This window comes from Mobula hypostoma, chromosome 28, assembly GCF_963921235.1.
Source record: "Mobula hypostoma chromosome 28, sMobHyp1.1, whole genome shotgun sequence".
Lineage (NCBI taxonomy): Eukaryota > Metazoa > Chordata > Chondrichthyes > Myliobatiformes > Myliobatidae > Mobula > Mobula hypostoma.
Genome location: NC_086124.1, coordinates 36540673 through 36556109, shown reverse-complemented (window position 1 = coordinate 36556109; position 15437 = coordinate 36540673). Strand labels below are relative to the sequence as shown.

Genomic DNA, 15437 nt, shown 5'->3' with positions numbered 1-15437 from the left:
GGGGTTAACATATGAGGAGCGTTTGGCAGCTTTGGGCCTGTACTCACTGGAATTTAGAAGAATGCGGGGGGATCTCATTGAAACCTACCGACTGTTGAAAGGTGAATGTGGAGAGGATGTTTCCTATGGTGGGAGTATCCAGAACTAGAGGGCACAGCCTCAAAATTGAGGGGGTGACCTTTTAGAACAGAGGTAAGGAGGAATTTTTTAGCCAGAGAGTGGTGAATCTGTGGAATGCTCTGCCACAGACTATGTGTATATTTAAGGCAGAAGTTGATTGTTTCCTGATCGGTCAGGATATCAAAGGGTATGGTGAGAAGACAGGTGTATGGGGTTGTGTGGGATCCAGGATCAGCCACTGTGGAGCAGACTCGATGGGCTGAATGGCCTAATTCTGGTCCTATGTCTTATGGTCTCATGATAACCGGATTCTGATTCTGAGAGACAGATGTAATTCCCTCTGATGGTATTGCCCTGGATATAACTTTGAGGAACTATTGTCAATGCAGTTATGAAAGAGCAAATGTAAAACAATACCAACGTTTTCTGGTATTAATTGTCTGCCTACTAAAATGGACGACTGTCCCTAAATCAATGCAACATACACACATTTTCCACTCCCTTCTCCCAGCTATCAATCAATCCTCTCTGCCAACTCTTAGTCAAACTCCTCCATCAGCTGTCAATCAATCCCCAACCCAGCTGTCAATCAATTCCCCTCTCCTAGCTGTCAATGAATCCCCACCCCAATTGCCAATCTATCCCCTCCCCAACTGCCAATCATCCCCTCCCCAGCTGTCAATCATCCCGCCAGCTGTCAATTAAACTCCACCCATCCAGATGTCAATCATTCCCCTTCCCCAGCTGTCAATCAAACTCCTCCTCAAGCTGTCAATTAAACTCCACCCAGCCAGCTGTCAATCATTCCCCTCCCCAGCTGTCAATCATTCCCCTCCCCAGCTGTCAATCAAACTCATCCTCAAGCTGTCAATTAAATTCCACCCAGCCAGCTGTCAATCATTCCCCTCCCCAGCTGTCAATCAAACTCCTCCTGAAGCTGTCAATCATTCCCCTCCCCAGCTGTCAATTAAACTCCACCCATCCAGCTGTCAATCAACAGTTCCCTTCTCCCTCCCCACCACTACAGCCGAAACTTCCTCCAGCGTCTGTCAATCAAAGTGGCGGCTCCGCCTCTCCCTCAGACGTCACTGATCGCCGCCGCCCCGGCTCACGCTGACCTCAAAGGAGCCCCACCCCGCTGCTCCGGGAACGCATATTAATGAGCGGAAGCGGAACCGTCGCCATTTTGTCGCGGCGGAGGGAGAAAACCGACGGAGGGAGCGGAGGGATTGAGTGAGTGAAGTTACTGGAGGTGAGTGAGCGGGGTAGTGAAGTGAGTGAGGAGGGGAGGTTAGGAGAGGAGGAAACTGAATGAGGGAGGTGTAGGAGGGCGGAGGGTGGTGTAGGGTGTGGTAATGAGGGAGGAGGGAGTTTTGTGTGAAGATCTCAGAGGTGGGGGAGGGAGGTGAGGGGAGGATGAGGAAGCTGAGTGAGTGAGGGTATGTAGGAGGGTAATGGGGGTGGTGAGTGTGAAGATGTCAGAGGTGGCGTGTGTGGGAGTGAGGGTGAAGGTGCCGGAGGGGTGGGGGAGGGAGAGTTGAGTTAAGTTGCCGGAGGTGAGTGTGAGGGGCAGTGACGGTGATGATGGGGAGATGTAGGGTTTGTGTGTTACAGTGCCGAGGATTACTGAGGAGGTGAGTGGGATAGAGTTTCAGACTCAGGGGGTGAGTGAAGGGCCGGAGGGGAGCTGAGTGAAGTGTATGAGTGGGTGGGAGTGCTGTCAGCGTTGGACGGTGATAGGAAGAGAGGTGGGTGAGAGTGTAAGACGACTGTAAGGGTGTGGGACAAGTCGTGTGTGAGAAGGTGTTACGTTCAAGATTAATTAGCATTCAACCACATAGGAACACAGCCCAAATAAACTGCATTAGAGGTGAGGACGATAGGGGAATGAAGTAGGCCGGCCAAGGAAAGTGAGTGTGGGTGGGAGGGATGGATAAGGTGTACGCGGATTTGAGTGAGAAAGCGGTAGAGAGGCTGGGATGAGTGTATAAAGCACAGCATTATACATAACCCACTACCTGAGGGAAGTAAGAATCAATTCTGCAAATGAATCATTCATAGATAATCAAAGTAAGTGTATAAATGAAATATTGTAGGGTACAGGACAGATCATCTAGTGTCACTTTGAATGCAGTGCGGCAGGGAGTTCTGTAGTTTGGTGGCCTGAGAAAAGAAACTGTTTCCCATCCTGACCATTCTTGTCTTTATGCATCAGAGTCTCCTGCCTGATGGTAGAAAGTCAAAAAGGATGCTGGATGGATGGGTGGGATCATTGATAATACTAAGGATCCTGGGTACACAGCGCTCCTGATAAATGTCCCGAATGGATGGTAGGGACACCCCTATGATCCTCTTAGCCATTCTTACAGTCCTTTATAGGTGCTTCCGGTCCGATGCTTGGCTGCTCCCATACCAGATGGAGATACAGCTTACAGCTAGTTGGAACAACACCTTATATTCCGTCTGGGTAGCCTCCAACCTGATGGCATGAACATTGACTTATCTAACTTCCGCTAAGGCCCCACCTCCCCCTCGTACCCCATCTGTTACTCATTTTTATGCACACATTCTTTCTCTCATTCTCCTTTTTCTCCCTCTGTCCCTCTGAATATACCTCTTGCCCATCCTCTGGGTCACCACTCCCCCCCTGTCTTTCTTCCCGGACCTCCTGTCCCATGATCCTCTCGTATCCCCTTTTGCCTATCACCTGTCCAGCTCTTGGCTCCATCCCTCCCCCTCCTGTCTTCTCCTATCATTTTGCATCTCCCCCTCCCCCTCCAGCTTTCAAATCCCTTACTCACTCTTCCTTCAGTTAGTCCTGACGAAGGGTCTCGGCCTGAAACGTCGACTGCGCCTCTTCCTACAGATGCTGCTTGGCCTGCTGCGTTCACCAGCAACTTTGATGTGTGTTGCTTGAATTTCCAGCATCTGCAGAATTCCTGTTGTTTGGAGATACAGCTTGTTGGGATTTGTGCTCCTTGTGCTCCGCTAAGGTGTGGGGGGGCCTCGTTTGCCTCAATCTCCTCAGGAAACGCTTTCTTAGTCAGGGTGGTGATAGTGAGGAAGGGTGAGAGGTGAGGGGTCGGGAGTTCAGTGAGAGTGAGTGTGAAGGGGAGTTGGGAGGAGAGAAAGGCGACGGGATGAGAAGTGGGCAGGAGCAGGAACAGGGGAGGGTGGAAGGTGGGAGGGGCCACAGAGTTGGAGAAGCTGAAACTGGGGGGAAGAGGCTGATCAGGAAAATTTGCACTAAGGATTGAATCTCCCAGACTCTCTTCCCACAGAAAGAAAGAGTAAGCACCTGTAGTTTCCCTCACCAGCATTCACTTGTTAAATAATCAGAATCTGGTTTAATATCACCAGCATATATCATGAAATGGGTTGTTTTGCGATAGCATAGTTCATTACATAGTTCATCGGTTCATTATTCATTTGGGAATGTGTTGGTAGAGGGAAAGAAGCTGTTTCCCCTCCACTCTCATTTTGAGAATCTCACAAAAGAGGGAGCACTCCCCACTTCCCAAGAGGCGAAAAAGAATTCAGCATGTCCCCATTGACCCTCACCGATTTTTACCGATGCACCTCAGAAAGCATCTGATCCGGATGCATCTCGGCTCGGTACGGCAACTGCTCCGCCCGGGACCGCAGGAAACCGCAGAGAGTTGTGGACACAGCTCAGCACATCACGGAAACCAGCCTCCCCTCCATGGACTCTGTCTACATTTCCCATTGACTCAGTAAAACAGACAGTGTGATCAAATACCCCACCCACACCGGACATTCTCTCTCCCCCCCTCCCCCATTGGGTAGACGATACAAAAGCCTGAAAGCACATCCCACCAGGCTCAAAGACAGCTTCTAGCCTGGTGTTACCCTGAATGGACTAAAAAATAAAGTCATGATCAATCTCATGGCTTTTGCACCTCGTCCACCTGCACTCCACTTTCTTTGTAACCCCAGCCGTACATTTTGCATTCTGCTCTGCGTGTCGACCCTCAACGTTTTGGTGAAAGATTTGTGTGGATGGCAAGCAAGACGAGTGTTTCACTTCCTCTCTCTCTGCATGTGACAATCATTAGACCATAAGACAGAGGAGCAGAATTACTTCCTTTGGCCCATCGACTCTCCTCCATGGTTGATTTATTCTCCCTCTTAACTCCATTCTCCTGTCTTCTCCCCATAACCTCTGACACCCTGATTAATCAAGAGTCTGTCAACCTCCACTTTAAATATACACAAATACTTTGCCTCCCACAGCCATTTGTGGCAATTAATTCCACAGCTTTGCCACCTTCTGGCTAAGTAAATTCCTACTCATCTCTGTTCTAAATGGATGTCCATTTTGAGGTTGTTCACTCTGGTCCTAGACTCCCCCGCTATATGAAACATCCTCTCCACAACCACTCTATCCAGGCCTTCCAAAATTCGATAGTTTTAATGAGACCCCCCCCCCATTCTTCCAAATTCCAGTTGGTGCTGTTTATATGACAAACCTTTCATTCCCAAATCATTCTCGTGAGCCTACTCTGAACCCTCTCCAAGCACATCCTTTCTTCGATAAGGGGCCCAAAACTGTTCACAATACTCCCAAGTGTGGTCTGACCGGTGCTTTACAAAGCCTCAGCATTACATCCATGCTTTTGTATTCCGGTCTTCTTGAATTGAATGCTTACATCGCATTTGCCTCCTCACCACCAAGTTAAACCACAAACCCACTACCCCTCTGGTCCCAGCAGTGACCTCCAGTTTCATCTTTATACTGTATTCCTGAGAAGAGGCGTAGATAACGTGGGTAGCCAGCACCATCCTGGCCAGTGGGTTGACGGACAACGCACAGTCCCGACGAAGGGTCTCGGTCCGAAACGTCTACTGTACTTCTTCCTATAGCTGCTGCCTGGCCTGGTGTGTTCCACCAGCATCTTGTGTGTGTTACTCAAACAGAGTGTTGTTGACAGTGAAGATTTTATCAGAATTTACAGAGGGATCTCAATCAGATGGGGAAGTGGGCAGAAGAACAGCAAATACAGTTTAGTTCGGATCGGTGTGAGGTCAGAGGGTGGTGAATCATAGAAACCATAGAAACTACAACACAGAAACAGGCCTTTTGGCCCTTCTTGGCTGTTTCTACCTAGTTTCTGCCTAGTCCCACTGACCTGCACACAGACCATATCCCTCCATACACCTCCCATCCATGTATCTGTCCAATTTATTCTTAAATGTTAAAAAAAGAACTCGCACTTACCACCTCGTCTGGCAGCTGCCTAGTTCTAGCCACAGGCGGCTGTGGAGGCCAATGCATTGAGTATATTTAAAGCTAAAGTTCTTGATTAGTCAGGGCATCAAAGGTTACAGGGAGAAAGGAGGGGGATGGGGTGAGAGGGATGATGCATCGACCATGATGAAATGGCAGAGCAGACTCAATGGCCTATTCTGCTCCCTCAGTCTTATCACGAGGAGACCGCATTTTCTAATGTGGTCTTGTCACAATGTAGAACATAGGTAGAAATTTTTTTCACTTCTACTAAGTTTGCTATTTAATAAACATGGTAGTTTTTCAAATTCTGTGCAAATTCTCTAGTGAGTTATGGACTTGCACAGTGAACTCCCCCTGGGGAGTGTTGTAGAACAGAGGGACCCAGGGGTCCAGGCATATGGTTCCAAGAAAGTAGAGTCTCAGGTAGACAGAGACTTTGGAGAGCGTTGTAGAACAGAGGGACCCAGGGGTCCATAAGAACATAAGAAATAGGAGCAGGAGTCGGCCATCCGGCCCATCGAGCCTGCCCCGCCATTCAATAAGATCATGGCTGATCTGTCAATAAACTCAGCTCCATCTACCTGCCTTTTCTCCATAACCCTTAATTCCCCTACTATGTAAAAATCTATCTAGCTGTATCTTAAATACATTTAGTGAAGAAGCCTCAACTACTTCCCTGGGCAGAGAATTCCACAGATTCACCACTCTCCGGGCAAAACAGTTTCTCCTCATCTCCATCCCAAATCTTCTCGCCTGAATCTTGAGGCAATGTCCCCTAGTTCTAGTTCCACCTACCAATGGAAACAGCTTTCCTACTTCTATCTTATCTATCCCTTTCAAAATTTTGTATGTTTCTATAAGATCCCCTCTCATTCTTCAGAATTCCAGAGAGTATAGTCCCAGGCAACTCAATCTGTCCTCATAAGTTAACCCCTTCATCTCTGGAACCAACCTGGTGAACCACCTCTGCACTGCCTCCAAAGCCAGTAGATCCTTCCTCAAGTATGGAGACCAGAACTGCACACAATACTCCAGGTGCGACCTCACCAGTACCCTGCATAGTTGCAGCATAATCTCCCTGCTCTTGAATTCAATCCCTCTAGCAATGAAGGCCAACATTCCGTTTGCCTTCTTAATAACCTGTTGTACCTACAAGCCAACTTTTTGCAATTCATGCACAAGCACTCCCAATTCCCTCTGCACAACAGCATGCTGCAATCTTTCACCATTTAAATAATAATCTGCTCTTCTATTATTCCTTCCAAAGTGGATGATCTCGTATGTACCAACGTTGTATTCCATCTGCCGGACCTTGGCCCACTCACTTAACCTATCTATAGTCATAGTCATACTTTATTGATCCCGGGGGAAATTGGTTTTCGTTACAGTTGCACCATAAATAATTAAATAGTAATAAAACCATAAATAGTTAAATAGTAATATGTAAATTATGCCAGGAAATAAGTCCAGGACCAGCCTATTGGCTCAGGGTGTCTGACCCTCCAAGAGAGGAGTTGTAAAGTTTGATGGCCACAGGCAGGAATGACTTCCTATGACGCTCTATGTTGCATCTCGGTGGAATGAGTCTCTGGCTGAATGTACTCCTGTGCCTACCCAGTACATTATGTAGTGGATGGGAGACATTGTCCAAGATGGCATGCAACTTGGACAGCATCCTCTTTTCAGACACCACCGTCAGAGAGTCCAGTTCCATCCCCACAACATCACTGGCCTTACGAATGAGTTTGTTGATTCTGTTGGTGTCTGCTACCCTCAGCCTGCTGCCCCAGCACACAATAGCAAACATGATCGCACTGGCCACCACAGACTCGTAGAACATCCTCAGCATCGTCCGGCAGATGTTAAAGGACCTCAGTCTCCTCAGGAAATAGAGACGGCTCTGACCCTTCTTGTAGACAGCCTCATTGTTCTATATCCCTCTGCAGACTCTCCATATCCTCTGTACAATTTGCTTTTCCACTCAGTTTAGTGTCATCAGCAAATTTTGCTACGCTACACTCAGTCCCCTCTTCCAAATCATCAATGTAAATGGTAAACAGCTGCGGGCCCAACACCGACCCCTGTGGCACCTCACTCACCACCGACTGCCAACCGGAGAAACACCCGTTTATACCAACTCTCTGCCTTCTGTTGGTTAACCAAACCACTATCCATGCCAATACATTTCCTCCGACTCCATGCATCTGTAGCTTATTTATAAGGCTCTTGTGCGGCACCTTATCGAACGCCTTCTGGAAATCCAAGTGTACGACATCCACCTGTTCCCCCCCCATCCACTGCACTCATTATGTCCTCAAAGAACTCCAGTAAGTTTGTCAAACAGGACCTGCCCTTTCTGAATCCATGCTGCATCTGTCTAATGAAACAACTCCTTTCTAAATGTTTCGCTATTTCTTCCTTAATGATAGCTTCAAGCATTTTCCTGACTACAGATGTTAAGCTAACTGCCCTGTAGTTGCCCGTCTTTTGCCTACATCCTTTGTTGAAAAGTGGCGTTGCATTTGTTGTCTTCCAACCCGCCGGGACCTGCCCAGAGTCTAGAGAATTTGGCAAATAATTACCAACGCATCTACTATAACCTCTGCCAATTCCCTCAGCACCCTGGGATGCATCCCATCAGGACCAGGGGACTTACCTACCTTCAGGCCCTCTAGTTTGCTCATCACTATCTCTTTAGTGACAGTGATTTTATCAAGGTCCTCACCTCCCATTTCGTCCATAACATCCTTCTTTGGCATATTAGATGTGTCCTCCACTGTGAAGACCAACACAAAATAGTCGTTCAGTGCCTCAGCCATTTCCTTATTACCCAATATCAATTTCCCCTTCTCGTCTTCCAAGGGATCTACATTGACTTTAGCCACCCTCTTCTGCTTTACATACAGTATTCATAAAAACTTTTGCAGCCTGTTTTTATATTTTGTGCTAATTTACTTTCATACTCTTACCTTCCCTTCCCTTATTTCTTGTTTAGTTGTTCTGTGTTGCTTTTTTAAGTTTTCCTAATCCTTCAGTCTCCCACTACTCTTTGCGACTTTGTACACGAGCTTTTAATTTGATACTATCTTTAGTTATCCAAGGCTGGCTCTCCCCACACTTACTGTCCTTACTTTTGACTGGAATATACTTTCGTTGAGCACTGTGAACAATCTCTTTGAAAGTATTCCACTGTTCCTCAACTGTCCGACCAAGTAGCCTGTGCTCCCAATCCACATTAGCCAACTCCTCCCTCATCCTGTTGTTGTCTCCCTTGTTCAAGCATAATACACTAGTTTTAGATCTAACTATTTCATCCTCCATCTGAATGTGAAATTCAATCATACTGTGATCACTCTTTCCAAGAGGATCTCTGACTACAAGATCGTTAATCTTACCTGTCTCATTGCACAGGACTAGATGTAAGATAGTATTTTCCCTTGTAGGTTCACTAACATGCTGCTCAAGAAAGCCATCACGGATGCGTTCTCTGAAGTCCTCCTCAAAACTTCCTTGATTCACCCAATCTATGTGGAAGTTAAAATCCCCCATGACAACTGCCGTTCCGTTCTTACAGGCCTCAGTTATTTCTTGGTTACTCGCCTCTGCCATTGCAATATTTCTATTAGGTGGCCGATAGACAACACCCACCTGTGATTTTTTTCCCTTTACTATTCTTAATCTCTACCCAGGCGGACTCAACATTCTGCTCCATAGATCTTATATCATCTCTCACAATCACCCTGATCTCACCCTTAATTAAGAGCGCTGCCCCACCCCACCTCCTTTGCCTTCCTGCCTATCTTTCCGTATTACCTGACACCCTTGGATATCTAATTCCCAGTCATCTCCACCTTGCAACCAGGTTTCTGTAATGGCCACTAAATCATATGCCTTGGTACTGATCTGTGCCACAGGTTCACTAACCTTGTTTCTAATACTACGGGCATTTAGATAAAGTGCCTTATGCTCATTGTGCTTTCAGAATCTAGTGACCTCTGTGATTTTTGCTTTTTACTTTTATGCTCTCTACTCTTACTTTTTTCTTCACTAGCTCGAGCTTTGGTCTCTGCATCACTTCCCTCTTCTTTTCTGTGTGGGTCCCCATCCCCCTGCCATATTAGTTTAAAGCACTAGCAAACAATCTCCCTAGGACATTGGTCTGAGCCCAGCCCAGATGTAGACTGTCCGGGTGGTACCGGTCCCACCTCCCCCAGAAGCGGTTCCAATGCCCCAAGAATCTGAAACCCTCCCTCCTGCCCCACCGCTGAAGCCGCATATTCATTCTAGCTACCCTGTCATTCCAACTCCGGCTAGCACGTGGCACTGGTAATAATCCTGAGATTATTACCTTTGAGGTCCTACTCTTTAATTTTTCTCCTGGCTCCCTAAATTCAGCTTGTAGGACCTCATCCCACTTTCTTCCTATATCGTTAGTACCTACAGGCACCACGACAGCTGGCTGCTCACCCTCCCCTTTCAGAATGTCCTGCAGCCTCTCCGAGACATGTCTGACCCTTGCACCCGGAGGCAACACACCATACGGGAGACCTGTTTGCGGCCACAGAAGCTCCTCTCTATTTCCCTTCCCATGGAATCCCCCACCACAACAGCTCCGCCACTCTTTTTCGTGCCCTCATGCGCAGCAGAGCCACCCACGGTGCCATGATCCTGGCTACTGCTGCATTCACCTGATGAGCCATGGCCCCCAACAGACTCCAAAGTGGTATATCTGTTTATCTGCTTTGGAGGGAGATGACCGCAGGAGACTCCTGTACTACCTTCCTGCTACTACTCTTCCTGTTGGTCACCCATTCCATATCTTTCCTTAGATCCTTAAACTGCGGTATACCCAACTCACTAAATGTGCTATCCACAACATTCTCAGCATCTCGGATGTTCCAAAGTGAGTCCAGGCACATCATTCCATGAAAGTATAGTCACAGGTAGACAGGGACCCTGGGGAGTGTTGTTGAACAGAGTGACCCAGGGACATGGTTTCCAGAAGGTGGAGTCTCAGGTAGACAGGATGGGGAAGAAGCTGTTTGCCACACTGGCGTTCATCAGTCAGGGCACTGAGTACAGGAGTTGGGACGTTATGTTACAGTTGTACAAGACGTTGGTGTGGCCGCACTTGGAGTATTGTGTTCGGTTCTGGTTGCCCTGCTGTAGGAAAGATGCCATTGAGCCGGAAAGAGTGCAGAGGGGTGCAGAATACGAGGACGAAGTTCTGCATAGGGAGTTGGGTGCTAAGTTAAAGGCTAGGATCTGCAGGGTTGTGACCTCAGGACTGCTACCTGTACCATATGCTAGTGAGGCCAGGACTTTGAACTGGAAGATTATACAGTTGGTGTTGAAGGGAGAGCATAAGATTTTTGGATCATTGAATTCTCTTCCAGAGAAGATGGGATGTGCACCTGAACTGGAGGGGCTAATATCCTAACAGGAAAGTTTGTTAGTGCTGCACGGTGGGGTTTAAACTAGAGTTGCAGGGTGATGGAACCAGAGTGTCAGAACAGTGAGTGGAGATGGGTGTTGGTAAGATCTCAGACAAAGTCAGGAATCAAAAGGTGGAGCATGGTGCGACTAGTCTCCTGAACGGCCTGTATTTCAATGCAAGAAGTATTGTAGGAAAGGCAGATGAGCTCAGGGCATGGATCAACACCTGGAATTAGGACACTGTAGCCATTAGTGAGACCTGGTTGCAGGAGGGGCAGGACTGGCAGCTCAGTGCTCCGGGCTTTCGTTGTTTTAGATACGACAGAGTGGGAGGGATTAAAGGAAGAGGGGTGGCATTACTAGTCAGTGAAAATGTCACAGTAGTGCCTAGTCAGGACCAACTGGTGAGGTGTTATGGGTGGAACTGAGAAATAAGAAAGGTTTGGCCATGTTAATAGGCCTATATTACAGACCACCCAACAGTCTGAGGGATTTAGAGGAACAAATTTGTAGAGGTCAGGGACTGTTGCAAGAAACATAAGGTTATAATACCAGGTGATTTTTAACTTTCCACATATTGACTGGGAATCCTACATTGTAAAAGGACAAGATGGGATAGAGTTTGTCAAATGTGTTCAGGAAAGTTTCCTTAATCAGTACCTAGAAGTCCCAATGAGAGATTGTGCGATACTGGATCAGCGACTAGGGATTCAGACAGGGCAGGTGACAGAAGTTTGTGCAGGGGAACACTCTGCATCCAGTGACCACAATGACATTAGTTTCAAATAAATATGCATGGTCTACGGATTGAGATTCTAAATTGGAGAAAGGCCAATTTTATTGGTACCTGGCAAGTGTGATTGGGACAGGCAAAAATGTACGTGGTCAGTGGGATGCCTTCAAAAACGAAATTTTGAGAGTATAAAGCCTGTCAGAATAAGAGGTAAAGATAACAATTGTAGGGAACCTTGGTTAAGAGAGGAAAAAGGGAGGTGCATAGCGGGTGGGAACAAATGAGGTACTTATGGAGTATGAGAAATGACAGAGAAAGAAATCAGGGTGAAAGAAGGCACGAGGTTCCCCAGAGACAAGGTCTAAGGGATTCTACAGATACCTTCAGAGCAAAAGAATTGCAAGGGACAAAATTGGTCCTCTGGAACAGTGGTCCCCAACCAAAGCCTGTGCGAGGAAACGATATGAGTCAGCTGCACCTTTCCTCATTCCCTGCCACGCCCTCTGTGGAACTTGAACGCACACGAGATCATTACCCACACAAGGTCAACAGTCAGTCATTAACCTACAACTACTTGATGGGTAAAAAACAAACGTTGCTTGAGAGTTTCTTTGGAAGAGGTGGTAGGGGACATAAAAGGCCTAATGATGATGATAACGCAGAGACAGCTGAGGCCAAGACTGCAAAAAAAAACAAAAGCTTCCTTCAACAGAAAATATGACGAGTCGTACATAAAATATGGCTTTATTGTGACTGGTGACTCGCACGCTCCAAGCCCCCTGTGTGTGATATGTGGAGACCAGCTGTCTAATGAGGCAATGAAGTCCTCAAAACTGCTTCGGCACCTGGAGTCCAAGCACCCTGCACTTAAAGACAAACCCGCTGAGTTTTTTGACAGAAAAAACACGAGCAAGCAGGACAGAAGCAAATGCTGAGAGCCACCATCTCCACAAATGCTGCTGCTCTGAGAGCGTCGTACTTAGTGACTGGCCGTATTGCTAAGGCTAAGAAGCCTTTCACTGTTGGTGAAGAATGAAAGCCTGCTGCCAAGGACATGTGCCGTGAACTGCTGGGAGAAGCTGCAGCTAACAAGATGGCACAGGTTTCTCTTTCAGCTACCGCAGTTTCAAGGAGAATCGATGACATAGCGGAAGACATCGAAGCACAGCTGTTGGAACGGCTGAACGAGTCACCATGGTAAGCTATCGAGGGCGACAAGTCTACCGATGTCGACAATAAGGCAATGCTGCTGGTTTATGTGCGATATATATTTCAAGACGATGTTCAGGAAGATATGTTGTGTCCACTGCTGCTGCCAACTAACAACTGGGGCAGAACTATTCAAGTCTTTGAATGACTACATGTCAGGCAAACTGGACTGGTCATTCTGTGTTGGAATATGCACAGACGGGGCTGCAGCTATGACTGGACGACTGTCTGGTTTCACTATCCGAGTCAAAGAGTCCTGAATGCCAGTCTACACACTGTGTCACACACAGGGAAATGCTGGCTAGCTGAAAAATGTCACCTGATCTTAACAGCGTATTGAGTGATGTTGTTTAAGTTATCAATCACATCAAAGCAAAAGCCCTTAACTCACATCTGTTTGAGCAGCTTTGCGAGGAAATGGATGCAGAGCACAAACGCCTTCTCTTACACACTGAAGTCAGGTGGCTATCAAGGGGGAGAGCCCTGGCCAGGGTTTTTGAGTTAAGAGAGCAGCTACAGAGATTTCTTTCAGGAAAAAAGTCACCACTGGCAGCAAACTTCAGTGACGAGGAGTGGATAGCAAAACTCACTTATCTGTGTGACATCTTCAACCTGCTCAATGAACTCAACTTGTCACTTCAGGGGAGAATGACAGCTGCCTTCAAGTTGGCAGATAAAGTGTCTGCTTTCAAAGCCAAACTGGAACTGTGGGGACGGCAAGTGGACAGGGGCATATCTGACATGTTCCCAACATTAGCTGGGATTTTGGGAGAGACTGAGGCTGCACCATCCTTCTCACAGCTGGTGCGCGATCACCTAACTTCGCTGTCGACAGAATTCGAGCGTTACTTCTCAACCGCAAATGACCCAAGTTGTGCAAAGGAATGGGTCCGTGACCCATTTCTGAATGTCCCCAGTGAATCATCCATGTCAGCACGGGAAGGAGATCAACTCCTCAAGCTTGCAAATGATGGTGGGCTGAAAAGTATGTTTGACATAACATCTCTGCCAGCATTCTGGATCAAAGTCAGGGCTAAATATCCTGAGATAGCCACGAAAGCACTGAAAACGTTGCTTCCATTTCCAACATCATATCTCTGCGAAGCAGGATTTTCTGCAATGAAGATTAAATTGCGAAATAGACTGGACATAAGGAACCCCTTCGAATATCTCTGTCTCCCGTCACCCCTCGATAGGACCGTGTTGTTGCAGGAAAACAAGCCCAGGGCTCCCACTCATTCAGCGATATTGGTGTGTTGCAATGATTTTATATGTTCATACAAGGAAAATATGCGCTGTGTTTAATATCCAAACATTACTTAAAATGTTATGATGCTATTGTAATGCTATTATAATTGCTGATGCAATTATAAGTGACTTATAATTGACTTATCACTATATACATGTGAGGAAAATATGCGCTGTGTGTTTAATATTAAATTCATTAGATAAACCCTTTTAGAAACTAAATTGAGTGTATTAGCCACACATAAGTGACTTATAGTTGACTTATTTATATTCCGGTCGTGATTAACATCCCCCCGCCCCCCCCGGTCGGCCGGTCTGCAAGAATATTGTCAATATTAAACCCGTGCAAAAAAGTTTGGGGACCCCTGCTGTGGGAGATCAGAATGGTAATCCATGTGTGAAGCCAAAACAGATGGAGGAGATCTTAAATTAATTTTTTGCATCTCTATTTACTCAGGAGACAGACACAAATGCTATAACTGAGGCAAAGTGGCATCAAATTTATGGACCCAGTACAGATTACAGAGGAGAAGGTTTTGCTGTCCCGGGACAAAAGTCCCCGCCCCCCCCCGGTCATGTGTTCCCTTGAACCCTGTGGGAGGCAAGTGCAGAAATTGCCAGACTCCTAGCAGAGATATTTAAATCATCCTTAGCAGCAGGTGAGGTACTAGAGGATTGCAGGATAGCCAATGTTGTTCCACTGTTAAAGAAAGGCTGTAAACCAAAACCAGGAAATTATAGGCCGGTGAGACTGACATCAGATGTGGGAAAGTATTCTGAGGGACTAGATATGTAAGTATTTGGTTAGACACGGAGTGATAAAGGATCTTAGTTTTTTTTCAAAGAAGTTACCAGGAAAGTGGATGAAGGCAAGGCAGTGGATGTCGTCTACATGGACTTTAGTAAGGCATTTGACAAGGTACCACATGAGAGGCTGGTCAAGAAGATTCAGTCACTCGGCATTCAGGATGAGATAGTAAACTGGATTAGACATTGGTTTTGTGGGAGAAGCCAGAGAGTGGTAGTAGAGGGTTGTCTCTCTGACTGGACGCCTGTGACCAGTGGAGTGCCACAGGGATCAGTACTGGGTCTGTTGTTGTTTGTCATCTGTGTCAACAATAGGGATACTGTGGTTAATTGGATCAGAAAATTTGTGGATGGCACCACGATTGTGGGTGTAGTGGACGGTGAGGAAGGATATCATGGCTTGCAGAGGGATCTGCATCAGTTGGAAAAATGGCAGATGGAATTCAGTGCAGAGAAGTGCGAGGTGACCAGGGTAGGACTTGCATAGTGAACAGTAGGGCACTGAGGAGTGGGGTAGAACAAAGAGATCTGGGAATACAGGTCCATAATCCATTGAAAGTGGCGTCACAGGTTGATAAGGTTGCAAAGAAAGCTTTGGCCTTCATAGATCAAAGTACTGAGTACAGGAGATGG

The 15437-nt window shown here is 46.8% G+C and overlaps 1 protein-coding gene across 1 annotated transcript in view; it reads left to right on the top strand.

Annotated features, from left to right (window-relative positions):
• The first annotated feature begins 1256 nt into the window (after positions 1-1256).
• The window catches only part of epn1a (epsin 1a), an 80778-nt gene continuing 66597 nt past the window's right edge, over positions 1257-15437 (top strand). Inside the window, exon 1 of the mRNA XM_063035110.1 lies at positions 1257-1372. The gene's annotated coding sequence lies outside the window, so the exon portion shown is untranslated. The remainder of the gene's footprint in view (positions 1373-15437) is intronic.